At 55.5% G+C, this 22,300-nt stretch overlaps 1 protein-coding gene across 10 annotated transcripts in view; it reads left to right on the top strand.

Annotated features, from left to right (window-relative positions):
• Nucleotides 1-22,300, top strand: part of ZFYVE28 (zinc finger FYVE-type containing 28) — a 90,422-nt gene that overhangs the window by 16,315 nt on the left and 51,807 nt on the right. The window lies entirely within an intron of this gene.

Genomic DNA, 22,300 nt, shown 5'->3' with positions numbered 1-22,300 from the left:
TCCGGGTCCTGCTCCCTGTTCTGGGCCACTGATCCTTCTGTGATGTACGTTCCCTCACGGGGGCCGCACTGCGGAGTGGGGTCTGGCTGGCTTCTCTGGCCTAGTGCTCTTGGTGACCTTGGCTGTGGAAGAGCGGGCTGGGATGAGCCTGAACGCCCTGTTTCCTGCCCCCGAATCGAAGACGAGGGTCCAGCCCCATGCGAGGGGCCGCCATCCGTGGGAGCCCTGGGTCTGGGTGCGGGTGCCGGGCCCGCAGAGGCCCACGCAAGCGCCTGCGCTGCCCCTCCGCCCAGCGGAGCCTGCAGGGAGCTGGGGGTGAGGCTGCTTCACCGGGAGCCACGGATCAAGGGGTTAAAAAAAGGCTTCCTTTTGCGTTTTCGCCCTGTCGTCTGGTCTTGGAAAACAAGCAGCAAGGCCAGCGGCTGTCATGCCACGCCAGGTGCGTCGTGTCCGCGTCCCTCTCCTGCTAGCCTTTGGGAATCTAGGCCGAAGAAGGTAGCGACCAGGAGCTGCTGCTCTTTCTGGAGAGGGCCTGCGCCTGTGAAGGGTGCCGTGGCGGTCCCTGAGGGCCGGTGCTGGCGTGACTCTGGCGGGATCGGGCAGGCAGGAACTCGGGTCTCAGGCTGACGGGAGGATGATGACTAACTCCCTCGACTTGGGTCTTTTCAGCCCTTGAGCACAGGGCTTCACACCAGGAGCCTGTGCTGTACCCGCTTCGGTTCGTCTCATTTCTAGGGGAGAAGATGGGCCCTTCTCCCGCTGGGGGAGGTGGGGTTTTTCATGGGAAGGTCAGAGGGGTCATGACGTCTGGCCTTGCCCTTGGTGTGGAAGAGACTTCCTCATCTTCTGCTGACCAGTTTCCTGCAGAGCACCCACTCTGCGTCACCCACCGAGGTGGGTGCTGGGCCAGCGGGAGATGGGGGACAGTGCCCACCTGCTGGCACCACAGCTGATGGTGGAGCCAGGACACCTTGGACTAAAACACTGACTGAAGTATGTGCACCCAGCGTGTGACTGTCCCCGACTGCAGACCCCGTGTGCCGCCGCCCAGAAGCCGGCTGGGGACCTTGAGCTGGAAATGCTCGCCTTTGTTAGAAAGACGGTGTCGATGTGTTCAGGGCCCCTGTGCACAGCTGGAGCCAGTGGGACCCGCGCCCAGGTTGTGACCCTGCTCATGTGGTCAGCCATCAGGGGAAGGGAAACTCCGTGCCAAGGGTCCTGGAGCTGCAATTTATGTCCACAGCGAGATGCCACCTCACCCCATCCTGCTGGCCATGCAAAGACATCCTCCAGCCCTGGGATCTGCGACCCGCTAGATGTCCACGTCCTGGTCCCGGAGCCGGTGAGAATCTGAGGTTCCGGGCCCAGGTGGCACCCAGGTTGCAAGTGGAGCCAGGCAGCTAATCAGCTGACCTGAAAACAGTGAGTAGATCCCTGATTATCCGTGGGCCCTGCATCACCACAGGATCATCGACAGTGGAATGGGGCCGAAAGCAGAGGGAGCTGTGACTGCGGAAGAAGGTCTGGGAGGCGTGCGTCGCCCGCCTCGGAGATGAAGGAGGGGGCCTCGGGGCGGGAGGAGTGAAGTCTCCCGAAGCTGGAAAAGGCAAGGAAGGATCAGCCCCCGGACGCCTGACCTCAGCCCGTGAGGCCTGTGCTGTAACTTTAAGATGCGTCTGTTGTTTTAAGCCACGAGGTTTGTGGCGCTTGGTGAGAGCAGCATGGCTCCCAGGCCGAGCGCACACACAGCGGGGACGCGGGGGAGCCGACTGGAAGCTCTGCTTGCACAGCAAAACCTGAAAGAATGCGGTGCCTCTGTGGGGCACGCTGAACACCCTGCGGGGCTGGCTCCGCACGCAGGGCCACCTTGGCATTGTCCACGGAGCGCGCAGGATGTGACAAATCAAAACCAGTCTCAAAATATCACATATGTGTGATGTCCTTTTTATAGTGTTAAAAACAACCAGAAATACATTTTAGGAGTCCATATGGCAGCAGCCACGCTGTGTTAAAGGGGCATGTGAACCAGCGTCCGGGGTGCAGGCAGCTGCGTGCGGAGGCGGGCGACGGGGCGTGGACCCCCGGCTTCTACCTGCATGCTGGGGGGGCTCCTGGGCGCTTACTGCACGGTGCGGAACTCCTGCGCGTAGTTGAGAAGCAGCCGTCTCCCCCCGTTTCACGTGTGAAACAGCGCGAGCTTGGTCGGTGGCCCGGTGGTTAGCAAGGGGAAGGCAGGGTTCTGTGTGCAGAGGACATGGTGAAGGGGGGCCTTCTCTGCAGCGGGGCTGTGCAGGTCGGGGTGCCTGCCCACAGCCTGGGGAGCTGCCCCGTCTCCTCGGGCTCTGCAGGCGAGACCCCATCAACCCACATGGTCGGGAGGACAACTTTGGTGGCAAGAAGGACACAGGCTTTGGCCTTTTTAGGGAGAGCGTTACAATCTTGCTTCCTTCCAAGGCAGGAGCAAAAGACCCTGTTTGTTTTGTCTGGATCCGGAAAGGGATAAAGCCTTTTCTTTCCTGGGAACTCCAGGGGCGACTGGTCGCCTCATCTCTGCAAGTGCCTCCTGGCTGCGGGGTGTTCTGGGCTGTTCCTCCTAAACTCACGGCTGAAGTTGGCTTCTCCGCGGCGTCAGCGCAGTGTTGGGTGGGAGCAAGGGGGTGGGGTGACATGAGATGGATGACGCTTCCTTTGACAGTGTTTGCTTTGAGTCACATGAGGAATTAAGGGAAGGGGGAGGAAGGGTGTAAATGATGCCTTGTGCACGGTGAGATTTTGTTGCGTCTGAGTGACTCTGTGAGAGGGAAGGTCAGTGAGAGGCAGCGGTGTGGTCCTCGGCCACACTGCGTTCTCGTTCCCTGAAAGGATAGACCTATCCCGACTTGCTTAGGAATACTGGCTTTGAACAGCCACACTCCCAAATTACACACATGGTAACTCTGATTAAAAAATTAATAATAATGTGAACTTCATGGAGGTTTTTGAGAGTCCTATTTTACACTTTTCAGCCCATTTTTAATGGTCTTTGTTCCCAGTGTAGGATGTACTTAAGCATTCGATTCATAGTCTGGCCATAGTCTGGCGCTCCCCCGGAACCCCTCGTTTAGGGGAGAAGGCAGAGGTCTGCAGAGTTCGGTGGGTGTGCCGAGTGTGGGCTGCTGGCTGTGGGGGGGCGTCCCCCCTGGGCGCATGATGCCAAGGGGCTGCGTTCACCTCTCAGGGTGCTCCTTTTAAAAATAATAATAAATTAAGGTAAAATACAGGTAACATAAAATCAACTGAACAACCCAGTGGCGTTTAGTTCTTCACAGTGTGGTGCAGCCTCCACCTCCGTCTTGCTCCAGGACCACCCCAGGGAGACCCTGCACCCATTAAGCAGCCACCCCTGCTTCTCTCTGCTTGGCACCCCCCGCACCCGCCTGCTGAGGAGCTGCTGTTGGTAGTGCACTGGGAGCAGCTGTAAAGGACTAAGTTGAGTTTTATGGTGACTCATCACTGTCAGCTTATTTAAGAAGGATGAAGGTGAACGGCGTGGCCGGGGCTGCACCACGTGCTTCTGTGTGACCTTGACCAGGGGCTTGGCCTCTCTGGGCCCCAGCTTCCTGTGCCCCAGATGAGGCTGGTATGGCATCACGCCCAGGGCTGTGGAGAGGGGAGAGGAGATGGTATAGCAGGGTGTGTGGCACACAGACCTCAAGACAAGAGGGTGTCTGGCCGGCCTCGGCACATGCCCTGAGGGCTCCTCTGGGTTGGACCCCGGGAAGTGGAGCCCTGAGCCCTTCACCTAAATGCCATCAGTGTCCAGAGGACATCTCAGCAGCAGCAGTGGCTTTCAGTTTCCTAAGTGTGTTTTCTTCAGAGCCCTTCTCCCAAGAAACCCCAGGGAACAGAAAGGCCAGCTGGGCAGGTCGTAGGGCTCTCAGTGGTGGCTTCCTGGGACGCTCCGGGGAGTCACTCCTGTCTCTTCCTTTTTTTTTTTTTTTAAAATTTCAGTAATATATCTTATTTAACTCAATAGATACAAATTGTTGTTTCCGTATGTAATTGATAAAATAATAATTACTATTTTTTAAACATTTTTTATTGATTTATAATCATTTTACAATGTTGTGTCAAACTCCAGTGTAGAGCACAATTTTTCAGTTACGCATGAACACTCATACATTCATTGTCACATTTTTTGTCTCTTCCTTTTTTTAATGGCGGGACCAAGGATTGAACGCTGGACCTCGAGCACGCTCAGCATGAGCTCTGCCCGCCTCCCCTCCCTCCTCTGTGGTGTGCGGGAACTTGACTGAGATTTGGGAAGGCGATCTCCAAGCAGATGTGGGAGCTTCCTGCTGGCAGTCCAGCTCTTTGCCTCTAGGATTTATTCCCGTAGGGCGATTGTGCTTGGGGTCAACATTAGGAATGACCTTGAGAAGCTAACTGGGAAATTGATGTTTTGAAAGCTTTTAATTTGCCTCTCCCAATGGGATCCATGTTTAATATGGTCATAATTGCCAGTTTTTATGTGTCCCGATGTCTTAAATTTACGCTCAGGCTTTGAAGAGAACTTACAGGGAATGGCGCTGTCAGATAAATGAAGTCAGGCTTGCACTGAGGCCAATCGCTGCCAGGAGCCCACAGCGGTCAGTGGGAGCCCAGGGGAGTGGGTGGGCGCCGTGTCCTTCATGGTCCTGTCCTGGCCAGGCCTGGTCAGCTCACACCAGCAGCAGAGCTGTGTCCAGGCGTCTGCGGGGCCTCATTCCTGTGGGGACATTGGTTCTGCAGAAGCCAAAACACCCAATTCTGTTTCTGGGCAGTTCTGAGTCCAAGGTGAGTGGGGAGCCAGGTGACCCCAACATGACAGGCACTCAGGATGGACACCCACAGATCTGTTGTCATAACAGCAGGTGTGAAAACCATTACCAGGGCCTGGGGGACTACCCACACAGGGCCAGTCCTGGCCGCGGTGCTCACGGGGTGGCCAGGAGCCAGACTTTGCTGTGTGGGGTCTTCTGAGGATGGCAGGCCTACTGATACCCTGATAGATACTCCCAGGATCCTTGCAGACCCCTCCCCAGTGAGCCAGGGCAGACCTGGGGGGACAGGCAGAGGATTGGGCCAAAGAAGGGCTTATCAAGGGATGAGGGGGAGGGGGCTGTGAAGGGTGGATTAGGGAGGGGGAAGGGGGCAGCAGAGGTGGGGCTGAGGGGCAGATTGGAGAGGAAGTGAATACAACAGAAAGACCCGGGGAAAGACCTGGGGGGCAGCCCCGGGGGGAGGGGGGGCTGGTGTATGTTGAGGTGGGGGCACAGGGCTGCAGGGAGGCCCCGGGGAGGGGAGGCCCCCACCAGAGGTGCATGCATGCTTGGCTGCTTCTTTATTCTGGCTTCGTCCTTCCTCCATCCCCGTCCACACAGAAGAGTCCCTACTGCCTGCTTCCCAGCCTTCCCTGGCCCCCTGGTCATCGGGGGCCATCCAGCCCTCCCCCTACTCTGCTGTGTCTGTTCCAGGGCCGTGGCGCTCCCCCCAGCTTGTGGCCACCACAGTTTCTATTCAGACGAGACTGACTCTGGGGGCTGCTTGGGGAGGTGAGATGGGACAGTCAGCATGGGTCCCTGCCAGCTCCTTAAAGGAAAATAAATTCTACGTAGGTTAGGAGGGAACTCTAATTCGAAAGGATACACACACCCCAGTGTTCATAGCAGCACTGTTTACAATGGTCAGGATGTGGAAGCAACTAAATATCATCGACAGACGGCTGGATAAAGAAGCTGTGGTACATTTATACAATGGAATACTACTCAGCCAAAAGAAAGAATAAAATAATGCCATTTGCAGCAACATGGATGGACCTGGAGATCCTCATTCTAAGTGAAGTGAGCCAGAAAGAGAAAGAAAAATACCATATGATGTCACTTATATGTGGAATCTAAAAAAAAAAAAGACACAAATGAACTTATTTACAAAACGGAAATAGACTCACAGACATAGAAAGCAAACTTATGGTTATGGGGGTGGGGAAGGGAGGGGTAGGAAGGGATATAGTGGGAGTCTGAGATTTGCAAGTACCGATTACTGTATATAAAATAGAGAAAACAAATTTCTTCTGCATAGCACAGGGAGCTATATTCAGCATCTTATAATAACCTATAACGAAACAGAATATGAAAATGAATGTATGTATATATACATATACGCATGACTGGGACATTGTACTGTACCCTGGGCTGGACCATGCCAGGCAGACTTATGGAACAGAAGGGGGTGGGTATGCTGCAGCCTGGCGGCGGAGAGGGCCCAGTGGCACCACCGCTTTGGCAGCTGGTCAGAGGGCCGGTGGTGTCCAGGCTGAGTGATGACAGGAGGGTGGCCAGTGGAGTGATGAAGGGTGGCCTGTAGGGAGCACCTTTGAAGACACAGCCCCAAGGTTTGCTCCGGGAGGGGCGGCTGTGTGGATGCAGGAGGAAATCAACCTGGCCTCTGAAATCCCAGGGCGGTCAGCCTTTCTCTGCCAGCTCTCCTTGTTTATTGAGATGTAGTTGATTTACAATATTATACAGTAATATTATTGTTCAGGTCTACAACATAGTGATTCACATTTTTTAAAGGTTATACTCTATTTATAGTTATAAAATATTGGCTACATTCCCTGTGTTGTACAATACATCCTCGTAGCTGATTTTATACCTGAAGGTTTACACCTAAATCCCCCTCCTCCCTCCCCCCCACTGGGAACCACTAGTTTGTCCTCTGCATCTGTGAGTCTGCTGCTTTTTGGTTATATTCACTAGGTTGTTGTGTTAGATTCTACATGTAAGTGATAACATACAGTATTTGTCTTTCTCTGTCTGAGTTATCTCACTTAAGTATGACATCCTCTGGGTCCATCCATACTGTTGCAGTGGCAGAATCTCATTCTTTTTTATGGCTGAGTAGTATTCCACTGTGTATCTGGACCACATCTTCTTTATCCAGTCGTCTGCTGATGGACACTTAGGTTGCTCCTGCGTCTTGGCTGTTGTAAATAGAGCTGTTGTGAACAGCACTGTTCACGTATGTTTTCTGATTAGCGTTTCCGTTTTCTTCAGAGACACACCCAGGAGTGGGACTGCTGGGTCATTTTGCTAATTCTGTTTTTAGTTTTTTTGAAGACCTGCCATCCTGTTTTCCACAGTGGCTGCACCAATTTGTATTCCCGTCAGCGGTGTATGGGGGCTCCCTCTTCTCCACATCTTTGCCTACATTTATTATTTGTGTTCTTTTTATAATGGCCATTCTGACAGGTGTGAGGTGATACAGTGGTTTTGATTTGTGTTTCTCTGAAAGATGCTGAGCATCTTTTCATGTGCCTGTTGGCCCTATGTCTTCTTTGGAAAGTTGTCTGTTCAGGTCCTCTGCCCAGTTTCTGATTGGATTGTTTGTTTTTGATGTTGAGTTGTATGGGCTGTTTGTATTTTTGGATATTAACCCCTTATCAGTCATGTTACTTGCACATATTTTCTCCCATTCAGTAGGTTGTCTTTTTACTTGGTTGGTGATTTCCTTTGCTTTGAGAAAGGTTTAGGTTTAATTAGGTCCCATCTGTTTGTTTTTGCTTCTTGCCAGCTCTTCTTGTAACTGGACGCACCCTCAGGGCTGCCCCTCCCAGTCTGAGGCCTCTGCTTTGGAGGACTCCTTTGGTTCCTCTTGGTCACGTGACTGTAAGACAGCAAGCGAAATGTCCACACCCTGCTCAGATAGGGCGAGTCCCTGGAGGCCATGCACCCTTCTTGGCCTCCTTCTCCGTGCAGGCCCCACAGGCTTCTGCTGCAGGTGACCGAAGGGGTGTGTGGTTTCACCACGGTGGGCTGTGGGCTGGAGTCCAGGGTCTCCTAGGTTCACATGTGGCTGCCCAGCCCTGGACAGTGTCTTGCCCTGGACCACGTCAGGATGGCATCAGCCGGTGGCCCGGCAGTCCCACCCGTAGTCTGTCACTGGGCAGGCCTGGCTCCGGGCTCCTCCCACCAGGGGGATGAGCAGGGGCTGCCAACCGTGGGGTCGAGGCCCAGCCCCCCGCACCGTGTCCCCTAGGAAGCTGCAGCAGTCCGAGTGCAGCCTGTTTCCATTTCCACTTCGGCCCTTAGAGGCGGTGTCTGCTGCCGCCTCCCTGCCCAGTCCTTCCCCCTGGCCTTGGTGGCGGCCCCGCGGTGGGCTTCAGCCAAGGGCAGGGGCCTGCCAGTGCACCACCCACCCTGGCGTTCCAGGTGTAACTGCCTCCGGGGTTGGCCCTCCATCGCTTGGCAGTTCTTTCCCCCAAACCTGAGGGCCTTCCGGGCAGGGGTGGCAAGAGCACCAGTCACCACCGACTCTGCCCCAGGCATTCTTGTTGACCTCCCACAGGCCCCCAGCTCCTCACTGCACGTGGGCCTCCCTGAGCTGTGATCTGCTCCAGGCTCCCTTGGTTGACGTGAGACCAAGATGGCACCCTGGCCTGTCACCTCTGTCCCCAGGCAACCCCTCATCTGTTTTCTGCCACCAGGTGCAGTCGGCCTTCTCCACTGTCGCGTATCAGTGGAATCGCGCACACACACAGGTGAGGCCTGTCTCAGTCTGGCTTCCACTCACCCTCAGTGTTCTGAGGCTCACCACGTTGCAGCAGGCGTCAGCAGCTCCGGCCTTCTCGCTGCCGGGGCGCGGGCGCCGTGTGGACGGAGCGCGGCTTGCTTGTCCACCTCCTGCCGTGGACGTGCCGTTGTTTCTGGGGTTTGACGTTTGTTAATGAAGCTCCTCTGAACACTGATGCTCAGATCTCTGTGTGGCCCGGGGCTTTCACGCCTCTTGGGAGTAGGGTGGCCGGTTCATGGGGTCAGTGAATGTTTAACTTTCTGAGAAACTGCCAAACTGCTTTGCACCGGTTGGACCTCTTCGCGTCCGCACCAGCTGTCCGAGGCCCGGGCGCTCTGCAGCCTCACCGACAGCTGGTGAGGTCAGGTTCTGAGCTTCGGCCGTTCCGGCGGATGAGAGGTGCTAGCTCACTGTGGCCTGAACTTGCACGTTCCTGATGCCCACGTGCAGAGCATCTTTTCACACAGGCCTGCTTAAGTGTCTGTTCACATCTTTTGCCCATTTGAAAACTCTTTGGCTGAGTTGTGAGAGTTCTTTCTGTTTCTCAGGTGTCGATACTTTGAAGTACACACGCTTGGCAAAAATTTTCTCCAAGTTTGTGGCTTGAATTTTCATTTTCTTAACAGGGTCTTTTGAAAAGCAAACTTCTTTTAAAAAAATTTTTTTTTCAAACAGGTTTTGTTGTTTTTTGGGGGGGGTAATCAGGTTTATTTATTTAATTAATTTTTTTTTTTAATGGAGGTACTGGGGATTGAACCCAGGACCTCTGCATGCTAAGCATGTGCTCTACCCCTGAGCTCTACCCCCACCCTCCCTGCAAGCTTCTTAATGTTGACAAAATCTAGTTTATTTATTTTTCCCGTTTATAGCTTATGGTCTTTGTGAACCATTTAAGAAAGCTTTGCTGAGCTCACGGTCACTCAGCGTTTTCTGTTTGGGGTTGATGGCTGTGTGGGCAACGAGGTACGTTTTGAGGACCATCCTTCTGCACGGGGCTGTCCGGCTGCTCCAGCACCATTTGTTGAAAAGGTTCATTTCTCCACTTCATTTCTTTGGTGCTCTCATCAAAAACCAACTGGCCGTGTCTGTGTGGGTTTGTTCCTGGACCCTCCATTCTGTGGCATTCCTTGGGCATTGTAACAGCCAAACCATCTCCCTCTATGCCCAAGTGTCCACTTGGGTGGGTGCTGGCCGTGCGCTAGTCTTAAGAATGAGGACCTAAAGGCCAGCGTTTTCAATTTTGGGAGATTATAACCAGGAAGCGAGAAGAGGGAACGCCGTCTTGTGACACTAAGTCTGTGTCTTCGAGGAAGAGTATCCAAGCATCCCAGGAAACCAGGACGCCTCCTGCGGTCATTCTGGCCTGGACGACTCGCCTGCCCTTCCTCCCGACTCCGCCGCCTTCTCACCTGGGCCCCCAGGCGGGCTCCTGGTGGGCGTGGGCTGGGGCCTCGTGAGCCACGCGGGCTTCCCAGCTCAGTTGCCCCCGGGCCGGCAGGCTGGGCGCACAGCGGGGCCGGAGCCGGGGCCCACGGGCTGTTCCGCTTTTGCTGCTGTTACGGATTCAGAGTTTTGATTATTTGCCCACTGTTGTGGAAGGGAGTCTTTTTATTTTTTAATGTTGTATCTGTGTTTTCACTCTGACTTGAGAATCTGCATTGGACTTATTTTTCCCTTGTTTTTTCTGAGCAGACACACAGGTGGTTCTCTTCTCCCATATATCAAGCCTCTAGAACGTCCGTCTATAGTTTTTCCTCTAAAAATGCATAAAAACCAAGTACAGGCTCTTGCTGCACTGGTTTGCCAACAACTTTTACCCTCTGACGACCCGGCCTGGTGGTGAGAACGGGTGCGCTTTCCGGGCGGCTGTGCTAACAGGCGCTGAGTGAGCCTGTTGTGTCTCTGGTCGCTGCCTGTAGTGATGGGCAGCAGGTGAACCCAGCGCTTCCTCGTTCTCTTTGCATAATTTGGTAAATTGAGCAATAACCATAAAGCAAAAGAAGAATCTGCCAAGGGAGCGCGGTGTGGGCGCTGATGCGGCCTGGCGAGGTCCTGCCTCTCCCGTCCCTGCAGCCTGGGCCCCGAGCTGGCTGGACCCCGTGTCCAGGGGCCACTCTGCCCTCCTGCTGTCGTCACCCCCCCCACCAACGCCCCAGACCAAACTGCTTTCCTTTTCTCTCCAGTTCCAAGTCACGCCCCTACCCTGCTTCTCCCGTGAGGAGTGGGATCCCGACCCAGGAGGTCTGAACGAGGAGAGCCAGGCTCAGAACCCGTGTTGTGAACACCTTCATCCGTGTCCACAGCGAGACCCCGGTCGTTTTTCCCATGCAGCACTTCAGTGGGGAATGGGCACCATGTCATCTGGGTGGGACCAGCTGGAAATCTCTGCATTCCACAGAAAGACCAGACATACAGACACCGCCTGCATGGACACAGGCCAGGGGCAGGTGCCCGTCCCGCTCCCGAGGAGCTGTCAGAGGGAGGCCAGCAGATTCCCCGGCAGGGAAGGAGAGGCACCCGTAAAGGGATGCGTGCGCGACCCAGCGCCCTGGGCAGGCACACCACACAGGGTCCTAGGGCAGTACAGTGCAGGATCCAGGTGCCGTCCTCCCTCCTGGGTGAGCCGTGCACTGGGGCCCCTGCCCACGTCCCTCCGGGCTGTGGGCCAGCAGCGTCCGGGTCCAGGCCCGCCTCCGTCCTGCTGGTGAGTTCCCTGCAATGATGGAAGATTTGTCGAAAAGAGAGTGTCCAGAATGTGGGGCGATGCCTGTCCTCAGAGGCACCAGGAGGCTTGTGGTGAAACTCATGGCCCCCAGGTGTGACCCGGGAAAGGTTCAAGTCCAGTTATCACCTGTTCCCGTGCGAAAGTGCTACGTGGTTGCCGACTCTGTTCCTCGCACTGCACGCTTCATGCCTGCGCCTCTCAATCCGCAGCGGGAAGCTTCTGCCTCTTGATCTCCCTCACCGAGTTCTCTCCCACCTCTTCCCTCTGATGACCGCCTGTTTGTCCTCTGTGCCCGTAACTCTGTTTCTGGTTTGTTTTATTTGTTCATTTGTTTTGTTTTTTTTAGATTCCACACGTAAGTGAAATCACACAGAATTTGTCTTTCTCTGACTTACTTCATGAAGCATGATACCTTCCAGGTCCATCCATGTTCTTGCAAAAGGCAAGATTTCATTCTTGTTTACAGCCGCATAGTGTTCCATTGCATCTGTGCGCCACAGCTTCGGTATCCAGTCATCTGTCAGTGGACACTGAGGCTGTTCCCGTGTCTTAGCTGCTGTAATCATGCTGCAGTGAACATAGGGGTGCATGTATCTTTTCTAATTAGTGTCCTCCTTTCGTCAGGTATATGCCCAGGAGTGGAATTCCTGGATCATATGGTAGTTCCTTTCTTAATTTTTTGAGGCTCTATCCTGTTTTCCACAGCGGCTGCGCCAATTTACATTCCCACCAACAGTGTATGAGGGCGCCCTTTTCTCACCGACGCCTGTTGCTTGTTGTCTTTTTGGTGACAGCGTTCCGACAGGTGTGAGGTGATGCTTCAGTGCGGTGCTGATTTGCATTTTCCTGACCATTAGCAGTGGTCAGCTTCTTTTCACCTCATCAGATACACTGCTGCAAGCCTCTTCTCCCGTTCGGAAGGCGGGCTTTCTGTTTTGTTTGTGGTCTCCTTCACTGTACAAAAGCTTCTTGGTTTGCTGTAGTCCCAGCCGTTTATTTTCACTTTCCTCTCCCTCGCCTGAGGAGACAGATCCCCCCCAAAATGACTAAGACCAATGTCAGAGAACGTACTGTTTTCTTTTGGAAATATTACGGCTTCAGTCTTGCGCTGAAGTCTTTATTCTTGAGTTTGTTTTTGTGTCTGGTGTGAGAAGGCAGTCCACTTTGATCCTTTTGTGTGTCCCTGTCCAGTTTCCCAACATCACTCACTGAAGAGGCCGTCTCTCCCTCGTGGTCCATTCTCCCCTCCTTCGTCCTAGACTAACTGTCCGTCTGAGCCCGTTTCTGGGCTCTCTGTGCTGTTCCGTCGACCTCTGTGCCTCTTCCTGTGCCAGGGCCGCACCGTTTCTGTTACTGTAACTCTGCAGTGTGATGTGAAGTCGGGGAGCGTGGTGCTACCAGCTCTGCTCTTTCTCAAGGTTGTTTTGGCTACCTGGGGTCGTCTGTGTTTTCACACAAATTTTAGATTTACTTATTCTGGTTCTGTGACAGACACCGCTGGTGTGCTGGTAGGCATTGCACTGACCCTCTGGATTGCCTTGGGAGGTGGTCGCCTTAACGGTATTAACCCTTCCAGTCCGTGAGCACACATTCCTTCCCCCGTTTGTGTCACCTTCAGCTCCTTTCATCAGTGGCTGGCGGTCCTCCAAGGGCAGCTCATTTACCTCCTTAGTGAGAGCTATCCCCGGGTATTGTATTCTTTTCGATGTGATTGTAAATGGGATTGTTTTCTTAGTTACACTTTCTGATGGTTCCTGGTCGGTGTACAGAAATACACGTTTCTTTTTATTAATTTTGTATCCTGCAACCCTGCAGTCGTATGATTGTTGACTGGTGGAGCCACTTTGGAAAACAGTCTGGCAGTTCCTCAGAAAGCTGAATGTGACCAGGAATTCCACTTCTAGGTATATGCCCAGGAGAGCTGGAAATGTAGATCCACACAAAAACTTGTTCATAGCAGCATTAGTCATAATAGCCAAAAGGCAGGAACAATCCGGTCGTCCGTCAGCTGGTGAACGGACCAACAAAACGTGGACCGTCCACATGGCAGAATATTGTTTGGCCATAAAAAGGAATGAAGTGCTGTTACGGGCTACAGCTTGGCCTGGACATGAAGACATGCCGAGTGAAAGAAGCCGGACATGAAAGGCTACAACTTTACGAGTCCATTACCTTGATGTGTCCAGAACAGGAACTCCACAGAGACAGCCGGTCAGGGCTGGTGGAGGGGTGACTGGTAATGGGTGTGAGGTTTCTTTTTGGGGAGACAAGAAGTTTCTAAAATTAGATCATGGTGGTGATGCAGAACTCCCTAAGTGTACTAACCCCCTGCATATGGGCATGGGCTGCACGTTACATCTCAGTAAAGCTGTTCTAAATGCTGAGATTACATTCCGGGCAAGGGGTGGCTGGGCTCATTGTCAGACCCACTGGGGCTGCCTGTCCACAGACCTCCCAGAGCAGCACCACTGGAGTGGCCCTGGGTGAGGTACGGTCAGAGGACTGGGTGCCTCTGTGGGCTGTAGAGGGGTCCAGAACTGTGCGTGAACCCCACCTGCTCAGCCAGGGGCCTCCCTCGGTGCTGCTTCCAGTGATGTCCTGTCTCTTAGGTCCTCCCATTGGGACATCCCTTAGAATTCCATGTTCCTCTCCAACTGACATGTTCCCAGGACCCAGGCAGGGCTGGCCTCTCCCAGTCCACTTCATCCCAGCCCGGTGGGGCTGATGTGCCCAGGAGTGGGGGACACTCATGGGTCCCAGCCTGAGTTGGCAAAGCAGACATCAGGGAAACCCACCTGCAGTAATCGACTTGACCCAGAACCCAGGACCCCTGTTTAGGCCTTTTAATTCCTCCTCTGGTTAAACAAACAGGCTCAGTTCACATGCATTCTGATTAAGTCACCTCAAATCCTTTTTGAAGGAGAAGAATAATTCATAGTAAGCAACCTGAACTTCCATTTCCCACGAGCAGATTTCCACCCATCCTAGAAGCCGAGAAGACGGCAACCTCCCCTCCCCTGTTGCCTGGGCTGCTGTCAGCCCAGGACTCGTCCTTCCCGTCGGGGTGTGGCAGGGGGGCACCCTGAAGGCCCAGGGCCTCTGGGACAGGGTCTCGTGGCTGTTAGCAAGGTGGGAACAGAATTAACTGGCATCCTAACAAGTTTACTGTTTAACAGTCTTAAAAATAAAATGCTTAGTAAAGAACCTTAAACCTATTGGAATTCAAGTCTCCTGCCGTTTAAAACCCCAACTGTCAGATACCGTCTGTTCCCCTTGGTGCCACGGTGCACACTTCCCCTCAAGGCCTGTTGCCGCCCTGGGCTCCTTCCCTCCGCGGTGGTACAGAAGAGCTTTTCACGACCCCCTGCAGCTGCTGTGGTTAAGCTTCCTGCAGTCATTGTTTCTGGCGTGTCATTTGTATATACAGTACTTGACTGAGAGTTTTATTTGAGAATTCATTTTCCTTCTGCAAACCCTTTGGTAGAAGCTCAGTTATCTCCAGGCATTGTGTCTGGCTTGGCTCACAGAACAAACACTGCTGCCCAGGCCAGCGTGGTCACCTGGGGTGTTGCAGGGCCCTGTGCCCAGCTGCTGCCCTAGACAGGGGGTGTCCAAAGCCCAGATGGGATGCCCTTATCCTCACGGTGCCAATCCAGCCTCCTCCCAGTGCGGGGGGCCTGCTTCTCTGAAGCCTCTCTCCCCATGGTGAGGGTTCATCTTCAGATGAGACTAGAGCAGAATTATAAAGGGGCCCTTTGCTGCAGCCTACCAGGCGGGGTCCCCTGCAGTTAGAGGCTTTTTCTTATGAGCTGTTGCTGGGCTGCCCTCCAGCGGGGCCAGCAGCGGGGAAGCTGCCCCCTCAGAGCTGGCTGGGCCGGTTCGGCTGGGAGGAGGGCTGTGTGGTGAGAGGGGCGCGGGAAGCTGACTCACTGGGTCTTAGAGGCTAAACATTTCAGGGCATTAGTTTGGTGGACTGTCTGCGAAGCTGCAGCTTGCCTCGGGGAGGTCCACGGTCAGCTCTACATAAGATGGTTCTCAGAAAACATCATTTTGGGCAACATTGTTTATGGCAATAAGAGCATTTGAAACAAAAATTTAGTGAGGTTCAAAACTCAGAATTTCTGCGTGAATCTCAGGTGTGCGTAAAGCTTCATGCCTGCTTTTTGCTGGAGTCAGGGGACCCTAGATGTCATTGCACGCTGCAACCCCTGCTCCTCCCAGTCTCTCTAAGATGTGGTGCCTCCTTTGTGGGTGTCCCTGTTCAGCCCCAGGCTGTGTTGGGGGGTGTCCTAGGGGCATCTCTGAGCTCACAGTGAGACTGGGTTGCCTTCGCTCACCTGGGTTTCCAGAGTGTGACTGGCAGTGTTCCCGTCTTTGCCCTGCCGGGCTAAGGAGGAGGCGCCCCTCCTACCAGAAGGGGACTTGCCCTCTCACAGGCACGCCTCCTGTGGGGTGGAGGGGAGCACCCCCCACCCCACGGTGTCTGTGCGCCAACTTTTCCTCCCAGAATTCATTCCACAGCTGGCCCAGTGGAGGTGCTCTGGAACCCGAGTGCCTCTCCAAGCTGCTAACCCGGATCCCAGCCTGCCCAGGAGCTGGAGGGCTTAGGGCGGCCCCCTCTTGGCCCGCCAGTAGCCAAGCCCATGCAGCCAGCCCTGCCTTATCTCTAAGCCAGAGGAGGAAGCAGAGCTTCCCACCTGCAGGTGGGGCCCAGGGCTCAGGGCTCTGCAGCGTCAGAGATTAGGGATGGGTCTGCTCCCGTCCCCGTCTGTGGACCAGGGCTGGCAGACCCAGGGGCCAGGCTCCTTTCTGCTTTTCTGCTAGTGGGCGGTCGACCGGCCCAGGCCTCCGCGTGAGACTCATCCCTGCTCGCGCAGCCCACCGCCCGGTGCGAGCGCGCGCACGGACACGCGCACAGGGCACACGCGTGCGCGCGCGAGCCCGGAGGCAGAGAGAGGTCAGCGCCTCCTCGCAAGTGGGCGACGCCGGGCGTCCTGGGCCTCCTGCCCTCCTGAGTTTCTCGGGCTGCTTGTCCGTCCCTCCCACGCTGCTCTCTGCGGACACCACGACCTCCCGCGCCCCCCTCGCCGCGCTCTCCCGGCTGTCGCTTCCCGCGACCCACCCCCGCCCCGGGAGATGTGGGGGGCCCCCCCGCGTCGGGGCCGCTGGCCTCTTCCTCCCTCCCCCGCGCCCCGCCTTCTGCCTCCACCCGCGTCGGGGTCTCTGCCCCGCTCAGTGCCCTCCCTGCGGGCCCGCCCCGCCCCGAGCGCTACTTCCCTAGCGTCTCCTGCCCCCTACGCCCGTGCCCCGCCACCCTGCAGGTGCCCCCGCTCGCGCCCTCGCTGTGCTCACCCTCCGGGAGCGCGGGGCAGGGCGTGGGGCGTGGTCAGCCGAGCGCACGGGGGCGGCGCTGCCTCCTGGCGACTGCGGGCCGCTGGGGCGCGGTGATGCTCTCTGGAGAGACGTCTTACCCGGTGTCTTACTTTCGGTTACCACGGTCAGCTGCCTCCACCGCCCTCGCCTTTACCTACGTGGTGTTTGCACCAGGTACAGACTTTCCAGTGTCCACTTCGGCCCCCGGTACCGTGTCAGGTACCCTGTGTGCTTTAAGCCCACTTTGCAGGTGATAAACTGAGGCCTGGGGTAAGGTCCCCGCCCAGGGAGTGACCGAGCAGGACTTGAACCTGGAGCCCACCCTGGGCCCTGTCCAGCACATATCCTCAATTCTGTGCCCACCTGGCCCTCGGACTCCTCCCCTCTGCTGTGCAGGGCCCTTGATTCCTCTAATCAAAACGGCTTATTTCTGTTATTATACCACAGGGCTAAAATGTTTGTTGATGTGAATCAAACGTAAAGCCATCAGCCTTTCCTGGGCAAGCATTTGGCAGTGTTCCCTGCAAAGGGCTGTGTCCTTGAGGCATCAGGGTTCTCCGTGGCCTGGCTGGCCCCCACCCAACCAAGGATGGGACATCTGTGGTTCTAGGTCAGACTGGAGGTATGTGTGGGGCTGGCTGGCTATCCCCCGGCGCCTGCCCCGGGGTCCGTGGGTCCTGGGGTTCAGCAGCGATCTGGCCTGCAGCCCAGGACAGGGCCAGCCTCCCCAGGTGCATGGGTGTTCCCAGGGCAGACAGTTGAAATGCGGTGTCTGTGCAGGCTGACCCACTTTGGGCACCTGAGCGGTTCCCTAAGTCGCAGCCTGAGCCCTCAGAGCCATGTGGTGCCAGCTGGGAAACTGAGTCCCTCCTCACTCCGCAGAAGCCAGGAGGGAAACTGAGTCGTGGGTAAAGGCCTTTGTCTGTCAGGGAGGCCAAGTGACAGGTGGGACTGCTTATCAGATGTGGGGTCCTGGGTGGATTTGTGAACCTCCCTCTCTGAGCCTGCGTTCTCCCTTCTGCGAGCTGGGGAGTGGCCCTTACCTTCCCAAGGAGGGTGCTGGGTTACGGGTGTCAGGTGACTTACATACAGCTCCGTTATCTTTGTGATTAAACTGCACCTGAGCCCTGCCCGCTAACACCTAACACGTGAGTGCGTGCCTGTGTGGGGTGGCAGATCACCGTGGGGCGGGGGCTGGTCGAGCTGCCAGGTCAGCAGGGCCTGGGCCTGGCAGCCTCTGGGATGTCCTGGTGTGGACAAGGCCAACTTTGGGGTATGGGTCATGGCTTCCCAGGCCCCCCAGACCCCAGCGGGATGGAAGGGTGGTGGAGACCTGCAGGAGGGCCTGGATCAGTGTTCACAGGTGGTGAGGGTTTCCAGCCCTGGTGACCAGTGGTCAGTGGGTTTCCTTGACAGTCCAGTGTGACCTGGGGGAGCAGCCAGAATTGATGTGCACGATCTGAGGCTTTACTCTGGTTTCTCTACGATGCTTCTGGATTTGGGTGTCGAGTAGAGAGTCCGAGGCTTTATCAGAGAGCTGGTCCAAGGGAGGCCCAGGGCCTGGGCTGGCACCTTAGGCACAAGCCCTCACTCTTGAGCTCCTGCACTCTGTCCAGCCAAAGCCCACCTGGGGGTCCACCGAGATCTGGAAGGCTCTTTTCTGCTGAGTGTTAGGGTGGCGAGGGTTACGTGGGTCTTGGGAACCACCGTTTGGAGCCCAGCTCATGTCCTGGGACAGCTGCTGGGGTGGGGGCAGGGGGTTGGGGGCTGGGGGCTGGGGCTCACTCCATCCCTGGGGGTGTGAGGGGGCTGGTCCTTTCTGGCCTGGCCGTGCCGCGTGTCCTGCCATCTGCCTCACCCACCTGTCCCGCCATCTGCCTCCTCCTCTTGTCCCCTTCCTGGAGCTTGGCTGAGACAAGGCACCCTCTGGGGTTCTCCCACTGCAGGGCTTACTTCCTACTTGGGAAGCAAGAGGCCTGAGAAGGATCCCCCCTGGGTCACCCTTACTTCCTCTTCCTCTTTCCCACCCGGATCACTGAGTGTCCTTAGAGTGGGACCTGGGCTGACCACTGGCTCCGCTGTATCATTCGATGTGACCTCGGATGTTAGTTTCCTTCATGAGCTTTATTTAGTCTCTTCATCTGGGTCAGGATGGGGCTGCCTCACAGAGGGCTCGGGGTGGTGCCCCGCACAGGGCTGGGGACACCCTTGGTCCACACCCCGCTCTGCCCCAGCCCAGTTAGCCGGCCTCGCCACAGCTGGGGACCCCCAGCATGGCCACGCACCTGGCTCAGACGGGCACCTGCGGGCAGGGCCTGAGCTCACATCCACATCCCCAGCCCACTTCACAGAACAGGTGTTTTGAATGAATGAATGAATAATTTCATCACCTTTACAGAACTAGCTCTGAAGTAGTCAGTTGTGCACTCCGGCCGTGTCCGGAGCTGCAACGTTGTTGTGTGTCTTCCCCGCCTTCTCGAGGCTGCCTGTCTGCTAGTCACCTAACCTCCTAAGCTAGAGGCTGTCTTCGCAAGTTTTATTTTTGTGCAGCAGTGAAAACTGTCACTGCTGTGAATTTATTTTTGAGAAAATACTGACATCGTGTGCCAAAAAAGACACTTCTGCTGGGTTTGGTTTTGTTCTCTTATAGCTCTTATTTAAAAATAAGGTGAATACTCATAGCGATCGATTCTCTTTGTTGTGGACATTTTATGTAGGGACATCTAAAAGTCCGATTTAAAATTTACTTTAAAACGTTGTTGAATGAGGCTGACTGACTCAAAGAGAGAAACTGTCCCCCTCAGGCCGTCAGTCCTGCCTTCTGGCTGGCCTGAGGGTGACCTGCCCCGCTGGGCCGATGGAGATGTAAGTGACGAGCGGGCTCAGACTGCCGTGTTCACGTCACCCTCTGCGTGTTCAGAAATGGAAATGCAGCACCACATTGTTCCTTGTGGATTCTGTGAGTCACCACAAGTTGAATTTTGTAAGTTGTGTCAGTTCGTTTCCTGGGACCCCTGCCTGGAGGTTTGTCTCCACGGCGCCTGGGGTCTCCGGGTGCATGTGATTCACACAGCCAGTGGGGGTCTCCTCTGTACCTCGGCCCCGCCGGGACACACAAAGGGGACCTTTCATTCTTTGCTGGAAATACCAGTCCTGTAGGGGCTGCAAAGCTAACTCAGAGTATAGCTAAAGTTCTAAAATTGCGTAGGCCTTTTGTGTTTCAGCAAAATAAAGATAATTTAATTATCTTTATTTAAAAATAAAGGTAATTTAGGTTTAAAAAATTTTTTTTCTGAGTTCTCTAATTTCTGCTCTGTGTGTGTGTGTGTGTGTGTGTGTGTGTGTGTGTGTGTGTGTGTGTGTTTACAGCTCTCTTTTTGCTAATGGACAACACACTTGTAGGTCTGGTCGTATAGTCTTTAATTTACTGAAATCAAAACTAGATGAGCCCAGAGGGTCTGTCTCTGCACAGACCCCGGATGGCAGATTATGCCACGCCCACCCCAAGTCACAGGCACACACACCCATGCTGGTAGGCACACACACGTTTATGCGTGCACACACAGGTGTGCACACACTGACACACACACACAAGCGCAGTTGTACAACACATGGACACATGGACACCCATGTACGTGTACAGTACACGCTCTCATGGCTAGGCACTCACATTCACATATGTATACACAGGTACACACACACACCTGCTTGTAGGTGCAAACCTGTGTACACACATTCCTGCACACACACGTGCACTTATGTGCGTCCACATAGGCACACACGTGCACACATGCATGACTCCTACACAGCCCCACATGTACACACGTGGTAGTTGTTTGTCAGCCTCCCCAGGACACAGGGGAAGCCATGTGTGTGCGTGGGTGCTTGTGTATGCATGTGTGGGTGTGTGCGCACACAGCCCTCTGCGCACATTCCGTCGTGGCACAGCCGACCCCAGGGGGCCAACAGCAGGGGCCAAGCACGGCCAAAGTCCCCGTGTTTGTGGCGGGGTTGGAGGTGTCAGGGCAAAGATGGTCCAAGCTGTTCTCATCTTGGCACCCATTTTCTCACAGCAGAGACTTAGCTCCCTGGAGGCGTCCTTACCCAGCACCCCCAGTTCGGGCCCCAACCTGTTTGCTGGGCTGCAGGAACCAAGGCAGGGAAGGCTCCGTGTGTCACCTGCCTGGGCAGGTTTCCATGAGGAGGGCCTCAGCCATCTGCTGTGGGACCCCGCCCGCCATGTCCCTGCTTTTCCTGCCCTCCCCCTACCCCATGCCCCCCGCTGTGGGGGGAGCCGGAGGGTTTGGAGCCAGAAGGACTCCAGTGCGCTATGGTGATGGGGATCAGCTCTTGAGCTGGGTGCTACCTCTGCCCTTGGCTGCAGCCTGTGGAGGGCCCAGGGAGAGCAGCAGACGCCGGTACCAGAAAATCTGGGCCTGCCCTGTTCCCGGCTGTGTCCCAGCGCCCTGCATCCTTGGCAGAGTGGGTGCTCAGGCTGCCTGGCTGGCTGGATGGGTGGGTGAATCCCCACAGCTCTCCTGTGAAGAATTCTAGGAAGGCCCCCCCCATTGGTCCTGCCTGGGTCACACATCCACCTGCTGGGCCAGTTACTGAAGCCCCCACCCCAGGTCTGCTCAGCCTCACTGGCGGGGCTTCCTCCGCACCCCAGGGGTCTGGGCCAGCATTGAGAGAGTCAGGCACTGATGACCAAGACCCTGAGCAGAGGAAGAGCCACCCTGGGACAGGCCACGTAAGGGGAAGGGGGCGGAACACAGGCTCCATCAAGCAATGAGCTGAGAGAAACTACAAAAATAAGGTATTTTATGTTCAACAAAATGTCAGCCCAGCTGTGTGCTGCTTCTTAGGTAGAAGGGCGAGGGAACCAGGGGTTGATTCGGTGCCTTTCTTCTCGTTTTTCCTTCTCTTGTCTGTCCATGAAGGGTGCCTTTTATAAAAACATGTTTGAGGTCTTGGTTGCCTTTACCGTGGGTTTGTCCTAATTCTGGAAGCTCAGATCCAAGGGGACAAGCCATCGACACCCCAGCTGGAGGGAGCACAGTGCAAAGGCCCTGGGGCAGAAGTGAGCCAGTGTGTTGACAGGATGGCCCGTGGCTGGTGGGGCTGGAGCTGGGGCAGAGCAGGGGCGGTCAGCATGGGCACTGGGTCCGAGGGAGGCACAGGGAGCTGGGACTTCGCTCCAAGTGGGGTGATTGTGCCTCAAGACCCAGAATCAGACCCCCCTGTGCATTTTGTGGCAGGTGAGAAAAGGGGTTCCTCTGAGAAAAGGGTTTCCTGCTGGAAGGCACTGGCGTCTCCCAGCATGGTAGAGACGGGGCTGAGGGCTGAGGAGAGGCTAGGGAGTGGGATGGGCCCCTTCCTTGTGGCTGGCTTTATCATCGCAGTTTGGTTTTATGAATAAAACTGCTTTCCGTCCAGTGGCCCTGGCCCCACCCTCCCCAGCACCTTGCCTCTGATCATCCCCTGACAGGGGCGGAGGGAACTGTGTCAGGCTTCCCCCCAGAGATGCTCTCCTCAGTACCCCACAGCCCCAGGCGGCCTCAGGGGGCCTCAGGGGAGCCGACGGGGTGACAGGGTCCCCCACCCATCGCTGGG

Source organism: Camelus ferus, chromosome 2 (assembly GCF_009834535.1).
Source record: "Camelus ferus isolate YT-003-E chromosome 2, BCGSAC_Cfer_1.0, whole genome shotgun sequence".
NCBI classification, from domain to species: domain Eukaryota; kingdom Metazoa; phylum Chordata; class Mammalia; order Artiodactyla; family Camelidae; genus Camelus; species Camelus ferus.
Note: the sequence above shows the minus strand (reverse complement) of the source record. Positions and strands in the feature narration are given on the sequence as shown.